Source organism: Perca fluviatilis, chromosome 2 (genome assembly GCF_010015445.1).
Source record: "Perca fluviatilis chromosome 2, GENO_Pfluv_1.0, whole genome shotgun sequence".
In the NCBI taxonomy this organism is placed as follows: domain Eukaryota; kingdom Metazoa; phylum Chordata; class Actinopteri; order Perciformes; family Percidae; genus Perca; species Perca fluviatilis.
Window position 1 is genome coordinate 24,933,520 of NC_053113.1, and position 14,440 is coordinate 24,947,959.

Below are 14,440 nucleotides of genomic sequence, written 5' to 3' on the forward strand. Positions count from 1 at the left end.
TTATAAATACATAGACACACACACACACACACACACACACACACACACACACACACACAAAGGCAAATAAACACACGATTCATAAAAATTCTGTTCCTGACTTCATTGCTGTCCTTGTGGTATAAATATCATGTATAAAAAAGAAAAGGAGGAAAACACAGAACTTGGACCAAGTCCAGAGTCCGAAACACACACGTGCCTGTGTGTGGACATGCAAACTTTATCACCAACCCCTCTCTCTTGCACTTTCATTCTCTCTCTCTCTCTCTCTCACTCACTCACTCACTCACTCACACACACACACACACACACACACACACACACACATGCACACACACACACACACACACACACACACACACTCACACACACACACACACACACACACACACACACACACACACACACACACACACACACACACACACACACACACACACACACACACACACACACACAAATGCAGAGTGTGAGAAATTTGTGAACACACATTACATACCACAAACTAACTCACTTTGGGGTGATAAATAAAGCAGTGCGAGCTCAGCAGCAGCCCTTGCTGTGTCAGGCTTTACTGATGACTGGTTCAATCCAGGGGAGTGGTTCAATCAGGTCCCATAAAACCAATCTAATCTGAGACCCAAAACAGGTGTACAGTACATACACACATAGCTACAGGAGCGCATTCTTCATCTTTCTTTTACATACAGTGACTTTTATTTAACTGAGCCAAAAAAATATTTGACAAAAAAATGACTTCATCAAATTATCAAAATAATCCTTATGCACTATCACCTTTGGATTATTCAGAAATTTAAATTAAATTGTGTTAGAACTGAATATGAATCTGAAAGTTGCAAGATAATAATACTGGACTATGAAGGTGCTGTCTGTGACTCTGATGTTTCTTTTCTCAATGAAGATGATGAGAAAAGTGAGAAATTAGAAGAGAAAACATAGCCTCTTCAATTTCAAACTTCCTCTGAGAACACAGGCAATAATTTAGCTGGCTGAAGGGTGTGCTGTCATACTGACAAGTATAAACAGAAATCACGAACAGAGGTCCCTAATCAGTACTTTGCTTAAACCTGAGAAACAGCAATACACAATCACCAAGGTCTACTTGTTTCATGATTGAGTTACTCACTGGCAGTCCCATTACAGTTTGGACGTATTCCCTCCACAGATATACCCGCCTAGTCCTTTAATACAGGATTAAGAATCAACTCTAGCTGGGGATTTCCACCGAATGCAGAACGTCTGCGGACCGCTCCGCTGCGTGTCAGCTCCGTGCTCCGCTGTCCGTCAATACCCACCAGGTCCGGATTTGTTGCGTAACGGCTGCGGCCATGACTGACCACTGAAGTCACAAGGACCCACGAGATCTCGCGATTTCACGTATGATCGCGCGATATAACAGGATGTAGTTTCTATAAACAGAACCACAAAACCAACAACAGTTTGTTTCCATTCTGACTTCAGGCCTGTCTCCGCCCATTATGACGTTTTCAAGGTGTAGTGCAGGGAAATATGATCCGCCGTGTGCATGGTGTATTTTATTTTGAAAATTAACCGGATGTTTTGTGTCTGTGCTTCCTGTCCCCACACTATCTGCTCTGTGCTGAATTGCTGCGGCGCTCTCCAGTGTCCGGCAAAAATAGAAGCTCTGCGTATCTGCTCCGGAGTGCGGCGGACTGCCGCAGCTGTGCCGGTGTCGGAACGCACCCGTTCAGCAGTCAGTGGAAATACAGACACTGAAGGGATGAGGTCGGGGTGGATGGGTGGGTGTTAACATACAGGACCATCAAGCCAAAGAGTGGAGTTCATCTGAAGTCTCTTACCCCGGAAATATGTGTTCAATCCAAAACACAATCTTTTTCCTAATCTTACCTAGTCATTTTAGTGCCTCATCTTAACTTTCATTGCGGCATATTTTGTGGACTAAACTTAACTGTAATGTCCGCCAAAACGACCAGCATCTCGCAGTGCTTTGTACCCGGCTCAAAGTCACCTATTTTCGAGTAAATTAACCACCAACTACCGCTGATACAACGGAGGTCTGTAGCCGGCGTCACAAAGCTCTGTAGTGGCTGAAACAACTAGCAACTGCCGCTCGGCGTCATGTAGCTCGTAGCCAGCCGGCGTTCCGTAACCACCCGGCGTCACGTGACCAGCCGGCGGTCTCCTAATTTCGTAGGATATCATACGTTTTGGTGTATCATAAGGACCTGTTCCTGAGAGTGCATTGAGAGAGTACATGAAAGGGAAAAGAATCGTGTGCTCCTTATATGTGTATTTTCCAATTTTGAACATCTTTATCCATATAAACAAATGCCCTCACAAACAACTGACAGAGCGTCTGGATATGGAAAGAAAATATGAAATCCAGATCAGACCCACTGTCCACACACAACACGGACAAAAAGGTCTTTGTAAATGTTGTGTAATAATGCCAACTAATCGCACCAAACTGAATTTAATTGAGAGACTTATGAAGTATGAAAGTATTTCATGCTGGTCTCTTGGACTGTAACTCTCTAATTTGACTTTTTTTGTCTGACATTTTTTCTTTAAAATAAAAAAAATTACATATTTAGAATAAATGTATTTTTCTCAAGATGTTCCATCCCTCCTGTGACCCACTGTATCATGGTTTGTACTACTGTAGTTCCTTCTGCCTGCCATCTATAGCCTACAGCTTCTGGCTAAATGTCAGTCCTCTCCAACCTCTTAAAGGCCCAGCTTTGTTTACTCATGCATGCTTAAGTGTTTATTCATCCAGTTAAGAGTCCAAAATGTAGAAAGAAAAGGGGGGGTGCACTGCTGTGACCACTACACTTACATCTCATCCCTGAGTTTATAGGCCTGTGTCAAAGGGTTAATTGTGTAAAGTAAAGCTTTAGGATTAAATTAAAGGTGAAATACATTACTTTAAGGTAATGTGCTAAAATGTGATTAGCTAACTAGCATTTGAATGAGTGTAGAGAGGTATCAGGTGGTAATGGTAGAAAATAAGGCAGTGCATGTAAATGGGCAATATATATAATGGCAATACAATAGCTCTGCGCTACATACACTATAAAAGAAAATGGCATTTATATATTTTTTTGAACAGGTATTATTCAACGTAGAGAGCAATCTAAATATAGTACCTTCATAATGTTTTATTTCATGTACACCTCCGAAGAATTTAAATAAATAGTTTGAAAATACACTCATTAACTTTTTTGCCGGAAGTAAGATTGAAAGATTGATACCGCTGTCATATCTGTCTGTTAAAAATGAAGCTACTACTAGCAGTAGTTAAGCTTTGGTTAGCATAAAGACTGGAAGCGGGGGAAGGAGCAAGCCAGTCACTGCGCCTATAGCCAAAATGTATTCCAGCAAATATACCCCTGTACACATACAACAAACAAGACCATAACACGTTCATTTGTGACCTTTTAAAAAGGTATTTTTTACCTTTTCACCACAATAGCTGTTTTACCCTGTTTTGAGTCTTTGTGCTAAGCTAACGAGAAACATGAGTGTCAATCTTCTTAACAATCGGCAAAAAAGTTAATATAGGTATTAAAATAACAAATGGCTTTTTTAAAGGGGTGATAGAACGGTTACATAGGGTATTTCACACTGTTCCTTAAAGTCTCCTAATAGGGTATGTAACATTGGTTGGGCTGAAAATGGCCCGGGTGCTGTTCTATGGGCCCTAATGCAACCCTGTGAAATAGGCCTGATTGAAATGACAGGTTTTCGCCCTTATATGGCATGCTCATGAAAATTTAGATGAGCTGCGCACTGGTTGGTTGAAGCACACACACACACACACACACACACACAGCCCGTCCCCTCCGTGCCGCTCCATGCACACCACGTCACACACACTGCACAGAACATTTATACATTGTCTATTTCATTTCTGCCTGGGTTGCTGCCTCGCTGCCCGGCCTGTCCACCTTCACAGACCCTGCTGTGAGATGGATGGAGCTCCGTCACGGCCGGCAGCCCGCGGTGCTTCATACCCAGTGCAAAGTCACAGTTTCTGGGTTACTGGACTACTAAATGCCGCTGCCCTGACAGAGCTCCACGGCCGGCAGCCCGCTGCGCTCCATACCCAGCGCAAAGTCACCGTTTCTGGGTTCATAGGAATGAATGGCAAACATAGCCTTCTCCTAACGAGACTATAAGACATTAAATTGAAATCGGACAAAAGTGTTAGCTTTGTAAGACCTTAGGGTATCTGTGATATAAATGGCGTGACAAAATTCAAAGTGTAAATATACTAAATGTATGCCGAAACTGTACCTGCAATATCCCCATAGGAATGAATCGGAAACATAGCCTCCTCCTAACAAGACCTCTAAAATTCACAAAAATGCATTAAATTGAAATCGGACAAAAAGTGATAGCTTTGTAAGACCTTAGGGTAGCTGTGATTTAATGCCGTGACGAAATTCAAAGTGTAAATATACTACATTTAGGTTGAAACTCACAGCAGAGTCTGTGAAGGAGGACAGGCCGGGCGGTGAGGCAGCAACCCAGGCAGCACCGGACGCTGTCACGTTAGACTGTGCAGCTCCTTAACTCCCATAGATATATACACTAGATGTCGCCTGACTACTGCTGTTCATTGGAACGAATGCGTCAATAGAGCTGCCATCTTGGAACAGGGGAGTCACTCCTCTTTAATGCATCAGCGTCAATGTAGGCAAAGGTCTAATGGAAATAAAATCACCATAAATCGTCAATCTCAAGCGATTTTCTAGTTTTTGTGGTTCGTTCCAAAGGTCAGAAATGTATTTATGAAAATTTAAGCTTTTGATATTAATATAATCTATGTTAATTTTCAAAATGTAATGCCTAGTGCTTGTATGCCTAGGTTTAGTAGTCACATTCTTCCACTTCATAGCTATATATACTGCTTCCACTTAATTAACTTAAGATTATCTATCGACTACAAAACAAAGAGACTAATTAATGTGTTAATACAAAGAATATTTATTATAATCGGAAACTTCACCCTTCTGAACTAAGAGTTTCTGCTTCAAAGTGAAGTTTAAACCGACTGAAATGTCCAGGCTCACTACTCCACTATTTATTCATTTATTTCTGCATGTATTTATTTATTTAACAAAACTTAAAGTCATGTTTCGTCATCCACAGTCTGAGTCCCCCCAGACTCCCTTTAGGAAACCTGTGATTTAAACTTCAGCAGGCTGTGATAGTCCACTCCACCTAGTCCTGGTTCTAGTTCTCCCGGGCTTCCCTTCCCTCCAGCGGGCCCAGCAGTACGGCCTGGGCCTCCAGCTGCGTGGTGTCGGTTTTGGCTCCTAGGAAGTGGGCACTGAGCTCCAGATCCTGCAGCCTCAGACAGTCTCTGCTGCCCCGCTGTAGCTTCTCTCCGTCTGCCGGCCGCCGGCAAACGCAGTGGAACTTCCTGCCGAAATCAACATACAGGTTGTCTTGGACTACGTGTAAGATCCTCCTGATCACCATTCTGTCTTTGGCCGGTCCGATCTGGATCAGTGGGGACTGGCGCAGCATCGAGGCAAAGCTGTGTTTTTGCCCAGGGGAAAAGACGCTGCCGCCGGGCACGGAACTCTCCACCTCCCGCTGTCGCCGGAGCTCAGATTGCTGGTCGAAGGCGGCATATATATCATAAAACACATTGTCATCTTGCTATTTGGTTTTTTCATTTCCTCTATTGAACCTCCATAAGCAGCACAAAAGTCTGGCATCTTTAGCGCTGATCTGAATGTGGGAAAACTTCAGACCCCTGTTCCAAGATGGCGGCGGTTTTGACGCATGCTTAGAACCTTAAGGCAACATCTAGTGTATATATCTATGCTGAACTCTGACACAGTCAGACTAAATTTGCAATTAGCTATCAATTTTCATGAAACGGCCCATATTTGAGCGCTACATAGTTGATTTCTTGCATAAAAAAGTCTCAGAAGTGAATTTAGTAATGAAATAGCAGACAAACAATGTATAAAATGTCTGAGATCTGCGTGACCTAGATTCACAAGACAAACTGGTCCCAGATCAGTGGCCTATGTAAAGTTTGGGTCGTGAAAAAGGTACAAGGAAGAGCCAAATAAGGTATAGCCACCGGGTTAACGTCAACTTTTAGCTTTGTTGAGATTCGCCTGTTTTCAGCAGCAGTTTCAAATTGTGAGATTTGCATAGGAAAGGTGTCAATGGGACTTTGAGGTTCTCTGTATGTCCTTTTTACCCACCAAACTCGGTTTTGCATTCTATCACCCCTTTAATGTTATCACCCATGAGTAATTAGTGAGTAAAAATGATGTTTCTCATTCACATTCCCCACCCATGTTTTCCCTGCCAGGCCAGAGATTTGTATCAGCAATATCCCGGTCACAGGCCTGCTTATCTAGCCTCTAGGCTACTGCTGCTCCCAAACACCCCTATACAACTATGATGTGATACAGAATGAGGGAGAAGGATGGGAAAATAGACAGGGTGAAAGTATTAGCAGATGAATGTATAAGATCAAAGGATGGGGCAACAAGAGAGGGTGAAGGACAGAATGAGGGTAGCCACCTTTCTTTTTCTTTCACAAACACACCCACGTGCACACTGTCTTTCAATCTCTCTGTCTTGCATCAACCTGCCTGTCAACCCTGCCGACCTGAACTATCCATCAACTGCTGCTGCTGCTGCTCCAAGAGATGGAGGGAGGGATAAGGATTTGAGGTGAAGGAGAGAAAGAGTGACACCACCTTCGAAGGAGGTGTCCAACATGCACCAACACAATGGACTGGGGGAAAAGTTGGGGTCACTTTTTGCCTCATGCTACACATGCATCTCTCTTTCATTTTTGCCACCACTCCTTCTCCTCCTCTTGCCCTGACTACTTATATGCCTCCATTTCTCTTCCCACTCAGAGAACTGATGCTAGCAAAAATTATAAATGCTCCAGTTAAACGAAGCGGCAATCTCTCAGTGCAAACTTTCTGCGCTGACTTTTTTTTTTTCATACTAAATAATTTGGTGTAATGACCAGTGAAAATTATGATAAATTGTCCTGTCTTTTGCTTTGAGTGCCAGTCCAAATTACGGCCTGAGTCAGCGTTGATAAAAGGTACAGTATAACATCTTTACATTGTACAGTTAATCCTCCTCAACCGCCTGTCTATCACCTGCTCTGCTCTGAAACCGCATTATTCATGAAGCTCAGAAAATTACTCAGTCGAAGCAGTTAAGCATGCTCATGCATCAGACGTTTAAAAATAGTTCCTACCCTTTACCTCGCTGTCTCCTCTCCCTCCCTTCTACCCCCTTTGTTTCTTTTTCTTTTTTCTCTTTCAGGTGTCCATAATTTCACTTGTATGCAGTGTCTACACTTTTTATCTCTCATCCTCTCTTCGCTTCTCCTCACCTCTTCATCTCATCAGTCTCCCCCCTGTTTTCTTATCACACTCTGCCCTCTCCTCTCTGGCCAAGATGGAGAGAAAGAAAAGACTAGGGTGGAAGAGGAGATAGTGGAGAGAAGAGTGACAGCAGCTTACAGGGAAGTGGGTGGGGGCTTTTTTTCCTCTCTGGTTTCTATCGCACTATCCAACTCTCTCTCTCTCTCTTTCTCTCTCTCTCTCTCTCTCTCTCTCTCTCTTTTTCTCTCTCTGTCTAGTTGTGTTTCCATAAGGCATTTCAGATTCACTCATACACAGCTGAGATTTGCTTGGTTCTGCCCTCACTGCCTGACAGCAGCTATACACATTCTTGCATGCATGCCTATCTACATACAGATACTCACATACACCTGCAGGGAAACACATGAATATACACTGATGGAACATAGAAAATTCACTTGCAAGCAAATCAGGGATGTAAGACACATGCTGATTTGCAAAACCAGCATACAACCATGCAATGAGCTAAAGCAAACCTACTGCTTTTGTCCTGCCTGTGACCGTGAATCAGCATTCTGCCTGAATTATAGGGCTGCATTATGGATTCTCTCCACAACCCACATACTCTCTAGACATTGTTCAGAGAAACAAACACACAGCCGCAGCTAGTAGACCAACCGACATCAGTGAGACCTTTTTAAATAACAAAAACAACACAAGCGCTTTACGTCAATTTCTTTCCTCCTGGTGAGACAGTTTTTTTTACACCACCACAGAAATGATTCAGTCGCTTAAGCGTGGCAAGAAGAAACACATGCTCCTCCTACGTTCACACTTGCAGGCAGAGCTCTATAAATTCCAAACATGATAATAACCTTTTCCTCAGCAAAATTAGCACATCTACAATTTTGCTTTCCTTTCTGCCCCAGATGTAAGAGCCTGCGCTTTGCATTGTTTTACAGATTAGGTGGCGACAGTCATGGTCTTATCTTTTGTTTTTTGGGCTTTGGGGAATAGTAAGAGAATAAAGGAGCTCATGTACAAAGTATGTATAATCCACACCATGGCAAGGTGCTTGATTATAGGTGTTTGAAATAGTTTGATATATAACTCTTCCTAAGAATAGATATACAGTAGAAGACCAGACAACACCAGGGGCCTCATGTATAAACGTTGCGTACGCACAAAACGGGGCTGAAAATATGCGTATGCCACTTCCCACGCAAAGGTTGTGATTTATAAAAAAACAAACTTGACGGGAGAATGTGCGGTCCTCCACGCAAACTCTGACCCATGCTTACGCACATTTTGGAGACAATGGGAATTGGCGACGCAGATGGTGAAGTGGTGAACTGAAGTCAGACTCCAGAAAGGAAATGTTGGAATAACTATTACTCGTAATATTTTCAAGTATTGATGCCTCACGCACATTTCTTCACTCCATATCATCCACGTTACCATGAAGACTAAATCCAGCAGTGTTGTTTGCGCCTGTACTGAGTGATAATTGTTTCATAAACACCTTGTAAAATCCAACTCAAATCTTGAATTAAAATATATTCTTAATATTTAATTGTCGCTGTCTCATCGTCACATTGTCCGCTACTGACCGCAGGAGGAGGAGATGGCCCGACTGCATGGAATACAGAATAGCATCAAATACCCTACCATTAGATAACAACAGAACACAGTGTAAATAACTAAATATGTCTTTAATGCTGTGCATAGATCATCAAATGTCAAAGTCTAGAAATACAGCTGTTAAGCTCTCGCACAATTGTTACATTCTATGTCCTCGTTATCAGTCAGAACTTTAATACTGTTTGTGACAAAACCTGCATGAAGAAAAGTGTGTTTGCCTATTACACTTTCGTCTTCAAATTGTATCTCGGGGTTGAGGATACCACTAGTTGATGCTGCGATTTTGGCAAGGTGTTAACAATCACAAATTGTTGTAAACATAAATACTGCGGTGAACCCCGTGCATAATGCTGCATGATGGCACTGCTGGCACTGCAGGAGGACTACGCCAATGGAAGAATCGGGAGAGAATGAGACTTCAGGAGCCATGACGATGACTGGCTAATATGCCTGTTAAAATTCCCTAAAGCTGTGCTCTTGGATCTCTGTACTGAATTGAGTCCAGTAGATAGGGCATTGTGCCGGAATCGTGCCATCCCGGTCCAAAAACAGGTCCTCGCCACTGTTTCCAGCGGTAAATGGCAGACAGCTAAGTGTTTTTATATAAATATTATTTAGGCTATAATCTTCAACTTTATCACTGAGGCTTGTTTGGATATAATATATAGTTCTGTTAAATCTTATCATATGGGTCTGGTATATCGAAGCTGTCCCCGAGTGCTGTAATGCCTGCCATTTTGGACGGTATTATTATTATAGGTAGCAATTCCGAGCGTCTGAGAAGTTTTTTGCTTTTTCCCCGCCAATCGTCATGATTCGGCGTTAGGAAAGAACAACTGCCAGGGTCATTAACATACTGATCAGCATTCATGAGGTGCTTTGCATTGACTAGTCATCGTTAAAAATGGGCGTGTACAGGGCGGGATAAGAGGGTGATTCATGTACGCACACTTGTGGGTAATCTGTGATTTATAAAGGGAACATTGCTTACAGATGTGCTTACGCACGGTTTTATAAATCTGAATTATTTTTTGGCGTACGCCATTTTTGGCATTTGGGCGTACATACACTTTTAGTAAAAATCCTACGCACAGTTTATAAATGAGATCCCAGGACCATCATGACATTCATATACACTCCTTTGTGATAAACCTAAGATGTGTGCACATCATGCTCTAACTCCACTTGGTTGACATGCCATCCAGAAGGGCCAATTATACCTAGTTCCCTCTATGATCTACCCATTGTCTCATAAATGTTTGAAAAAATACCTGTGACCATTAAGATACTCATTACCTATAGAAATGCATAGGCATGTGTGCTGATCCTCCAAAAGCAGTCAGGCGTTAATTAAGCAAACTCCTGTATTGTTGATCTAACGCTAACAATGCAAGTGATCCCTGCTCATTAGGCAAAAATTGCCATAAATCTCTCTCTCTGCTGTATGAGTAGTCACAGAGCACTTACACCAGCACAACAGATCCACATGATTACACACACACACACACACACACACACACACACACGGAGACACATTAAACATCGTTACGCTAACTAACCAAGCGGAAATGTTTGGCTAGCATCAGGTCAGTAGGCGAGGACACGTCAGTGGTCTGTCTTGTCTTGTCTTGTCTTGTCTCTGCCTTCTCTCACACACACACACACACAATGTATTTCTTAAAGGTCCAATGACCATGAATTAAAACACAACCCCGTAGTTGGCTGTTATTTAAAACCCCATCTAAAACTAGTCTTACTGCATCTAAGTTGCTAGTATTTTTTTAATGTTGTAAAAAGTAATATTTGCAATGTTCACATTTTTAATTATAAACAGCTAAGCAAAATCCAAAATGTTGATTTTCGATGTATAGCTCGCACTGAATGTATCTTTAAGTGATAAACAACAAATAATTAGGTATTGGGCTTGATGACTGGCCGTGTTGCACAGTTCTTGTTGCAATCATGACGTAAAGTGTTACTTAAATTCTAAAAAAAGGTTTCCACCTGGACAGCTAAAACTGGATCCAAGACAAAATAAAGCTAAAAAACTTCAATAAGTAACTTGAAGAACGTCAGTTGAAATTCCAAATAATTATTCCAAGTATTTTGTGATCGATCATTCCATCATTTCAAAACGCATATCATGTTTTCTTACTCATGCAGTCCTGTTAAGTGCACCTCTGTCTTTTGCCATATGTCCTCAATCACTCCTCTGCTTCTTTCTCCACAATTGCTTCCCCCGGCTCCACTTGCCCTCTCTTTGTTCCACTACCGTCGCCTGGGGCTAATGGAAATCAGCAAGTTGATCGAACAGCCAGAGCCAGCAACACACACAAACAAGTGATATGCACTGTTAGCAATACAAATACAATTCTACAAAAAAGTGTAGGTCAGCTCTACTCAGTCTAAAATTCTTGCTGTTTTGTGTGTGTGTGTGTGTGTGTGTGTGTGTGTGTGTGTGTAAGCATATACTTTATTCATATGCATAACCATGTGTAAAAGCAATATTTATGTAGCTCAAGGTACAGTATGACATTGCACCTCACTTGACCTCATACATTTAGCTTTGCATCATGTTGACCCTGCTAAAAACATGAATAATTAATTATACATGCAAATGTACTTTGCTGTAGTCTGTGCTGCATTAGTGTGGGTTGTTCCATCCGCAACCTAACAAACCGTCTGAGCAGCCAGTGCACCACAAAGATCGACTCGGCTTTACTGACAAAGAGCAGACTGAGAGAGACCCAGCCATCTTCCTTCACTGAACTAACTCTACTTCCCCTCTCTTTCTTTCTTTATCATCTCTTCTTCAGTCATCACTTCTGCTTCTCTATTATTTCTTTTCCATTCACAATTCCAATGTCACTCAAATTTGTAGAGTGTGCTGGCAAAGCAGTCAACACTACACTATTCAGAGCTGGTTTTATCTGCATACATTTAACACACCCTTTGATGCTTCTATTTCTAAATCAGGAGCTTGATCTTGCTTTCACTAAATCTCAAACATTCCTTAATCTTCAACAGCACTGAACCCCTTGAAGGCAGGTTTTTTACGTAACAAGCATTATACACTTGAAACAAGCAGGCACATCAGCTACGCCAGCCACCAGCAGGTGGCCTTGGCCAACTATACCATTCACAATCTGAGGAGAACAGCTGAATGTCAAACCACTACACTCAGGCACAAAAGAGACACCAGTCTTTTTTTTTTTTTTTTTATCTCCAAACACAACTTCAAACAATTTAGGCTTATTTCATATACCTAATGAGAACATTTTGGTAAACAGTTTTAAGTACAGTAGAGTAAAGCAAAAGGAAGAAATCCAAATGCACAAAATGGTTTACATGTTTAAGCCTGTCTCTAGAAACTGTGAAGCAATCCATCTAACCAGTCAATATTCTGATCTTCAAAATGTTACTTTCGTTTTTAATGTCTTTTCCAGACAGACTTTTAACTGCAGAGACCTGAAATGTAAAGATCAAACACAGAAAGTTGGCTTATTATGTCAATCAGTTATCAATAGGGTTGCACGATTCAGAAAATGTCACGATTCGATATCGATTTTTAGGCTCTATGATTCGATTCAAAATCGATTTTCAATTCAGAAATGATTTTCAATTAAAAACATTATTCACAGTATGTAAATGTAGTTACTTTTCCCAAGTGATTGCAGTAGAAATTCAATACATTTTTCTTGGAATTCTGTGAATTGATTTTGAATCTGTAGAGCTTGAATCGCGATACGAATGTGAATACATTTTTTTGCACACCCTTAGTTATCAGACTCTAAACCAGTCTGGCCCATGCTCTCGGGTCACTTGTAGATTCGATAGAGCATTCTCGGACCCCACACACACACACACACACACACACACACACACACACACACACACGCTTTCCTGGAGACTAGCTGCAAAAGCAATTGTACCATGTCAGCGAAAACAAACCGCGGAATACATGAGTGAAATAAACTGATGTCTGTAGAACATTACCCAGGCGAGCACAACATATGTAGCTCAGCTCAAATTCTTTCAGGAAGACCTAACAATCAGTTCTCTCCCTAAAGTGAATCAGCGCTGGAGGCTTTCACCTTTCTGATAAGCCAATCAGAATCGGCCACGGATTCCATAGGCCAATCACAGCGTCACAACACTGCTTTAAAATCTGCTTCTCTCCCTGTGCTATCAGCTGTCATTTCAGGAAAGGCGTTCATCCCTCCTCCTCCCCTTCCACCTCCTGTCATACCAGTACCTCCTCGGTCTGGTCTTCCGGCCCTTCTCCGCCACCACCGGTGTCTGGATTCCATCGGGGGGTTACAGCATGGTTCCCTACCCCTATATTAAATGTATTAATATAACGATGCCGTTCAATCTCCAATACTCTGTACAGCTACATGCTCTTGTACATTAAACATTTTGCATATCTGCAAACAAGTCTCTCCTGATTGAAAGTAGCAGCAACACATGGATGGGTAGATGTACAGATGGAGATCAGGGCAGAATAATAGATGGAAAGACAAGCAAGTGTAAAGAGAGGGAAGGTTAAAAAAAAAATGCAATAGATGGAATAACTGAAGAGAAAAATAAGTAACCAAATGAGACTAGGAGTCAGGGAAGGATACAGATGATTGACTTTGCGTAAATGTCATCTCTTTTGTAATGGCAGTGGCCAAGCTCATTGCTTTTTGAATGCAGGAATAAAGAAGAAGGAATAGAAGTAGCAGCAGGAGAAGAAGAGTAGAAATTCACTACTGGCCAATCCTGAAGCACAAAGTAGGCCCCACACTGTGGAACAAAGACAGAGATGGTCTATTCAGAACACCAGCCAGGTACACCATGCTCCATATTTTATTTTATAAAATTATACCTCTCCTCATCCCCTCCCCTTCCCTGAAATGAGTGATAATGACAGATTGTTAATCTTTGTTACATACAGGAGCTAAGACAGTAGCGCACTGCTGAGCAGCACAAATGACTGCAACTTTTTTCCAAACTTGCAGTATTTTTTTAGACAGGAGAGAGGGCCACAATCTCCAGGGACCCAAAATTCACTAGGCAAACAATACAAATGCAGAGCTTTACAGCATAGGCGGCAGCAGAAGTAGCAGAGGGTTGAGAATCGCCCTCTCTCTCTCTCTCTCTCTCTCGCGCTCTCGCTCTCTCTTTTCTCTTTCTTTTTTTTTCCCCAACATACTGGGTCAGTTGAGCTCCTGCACTGCAGCACAGTCGAGTGATGTGTTAAAGGTTGTTTTTTATGATCTCAGGACTAAGAAACTGTACCAGTTGGAGTGTTTCTCTTTTATTTTTGGATATTCTATTTTTAATTTCTCTGTTATATAATGAACCATTTGTTCCTGTTAAAAAGGTTTGTAACATTATTTTAGTAACAGCGATCATAGTGTGTGGAAAATCAGTTAGTCCTCTGA

At 41.8% G+C, this 14,440-nt stretch overlaps 1 pseudogene; it reads right to left on the reverse strand.

The window, feature by feature from the left end:
* Positions 1-5,232: 5,232 nt before the first annotated feature.
* On the reverse strand, positions 5,233-5,804 carry LOC120551466 (annotated as a pseudogene).
* Between the last annotated feature and the right edge of the window lie 8,636 nt (positions 5,805-14,440).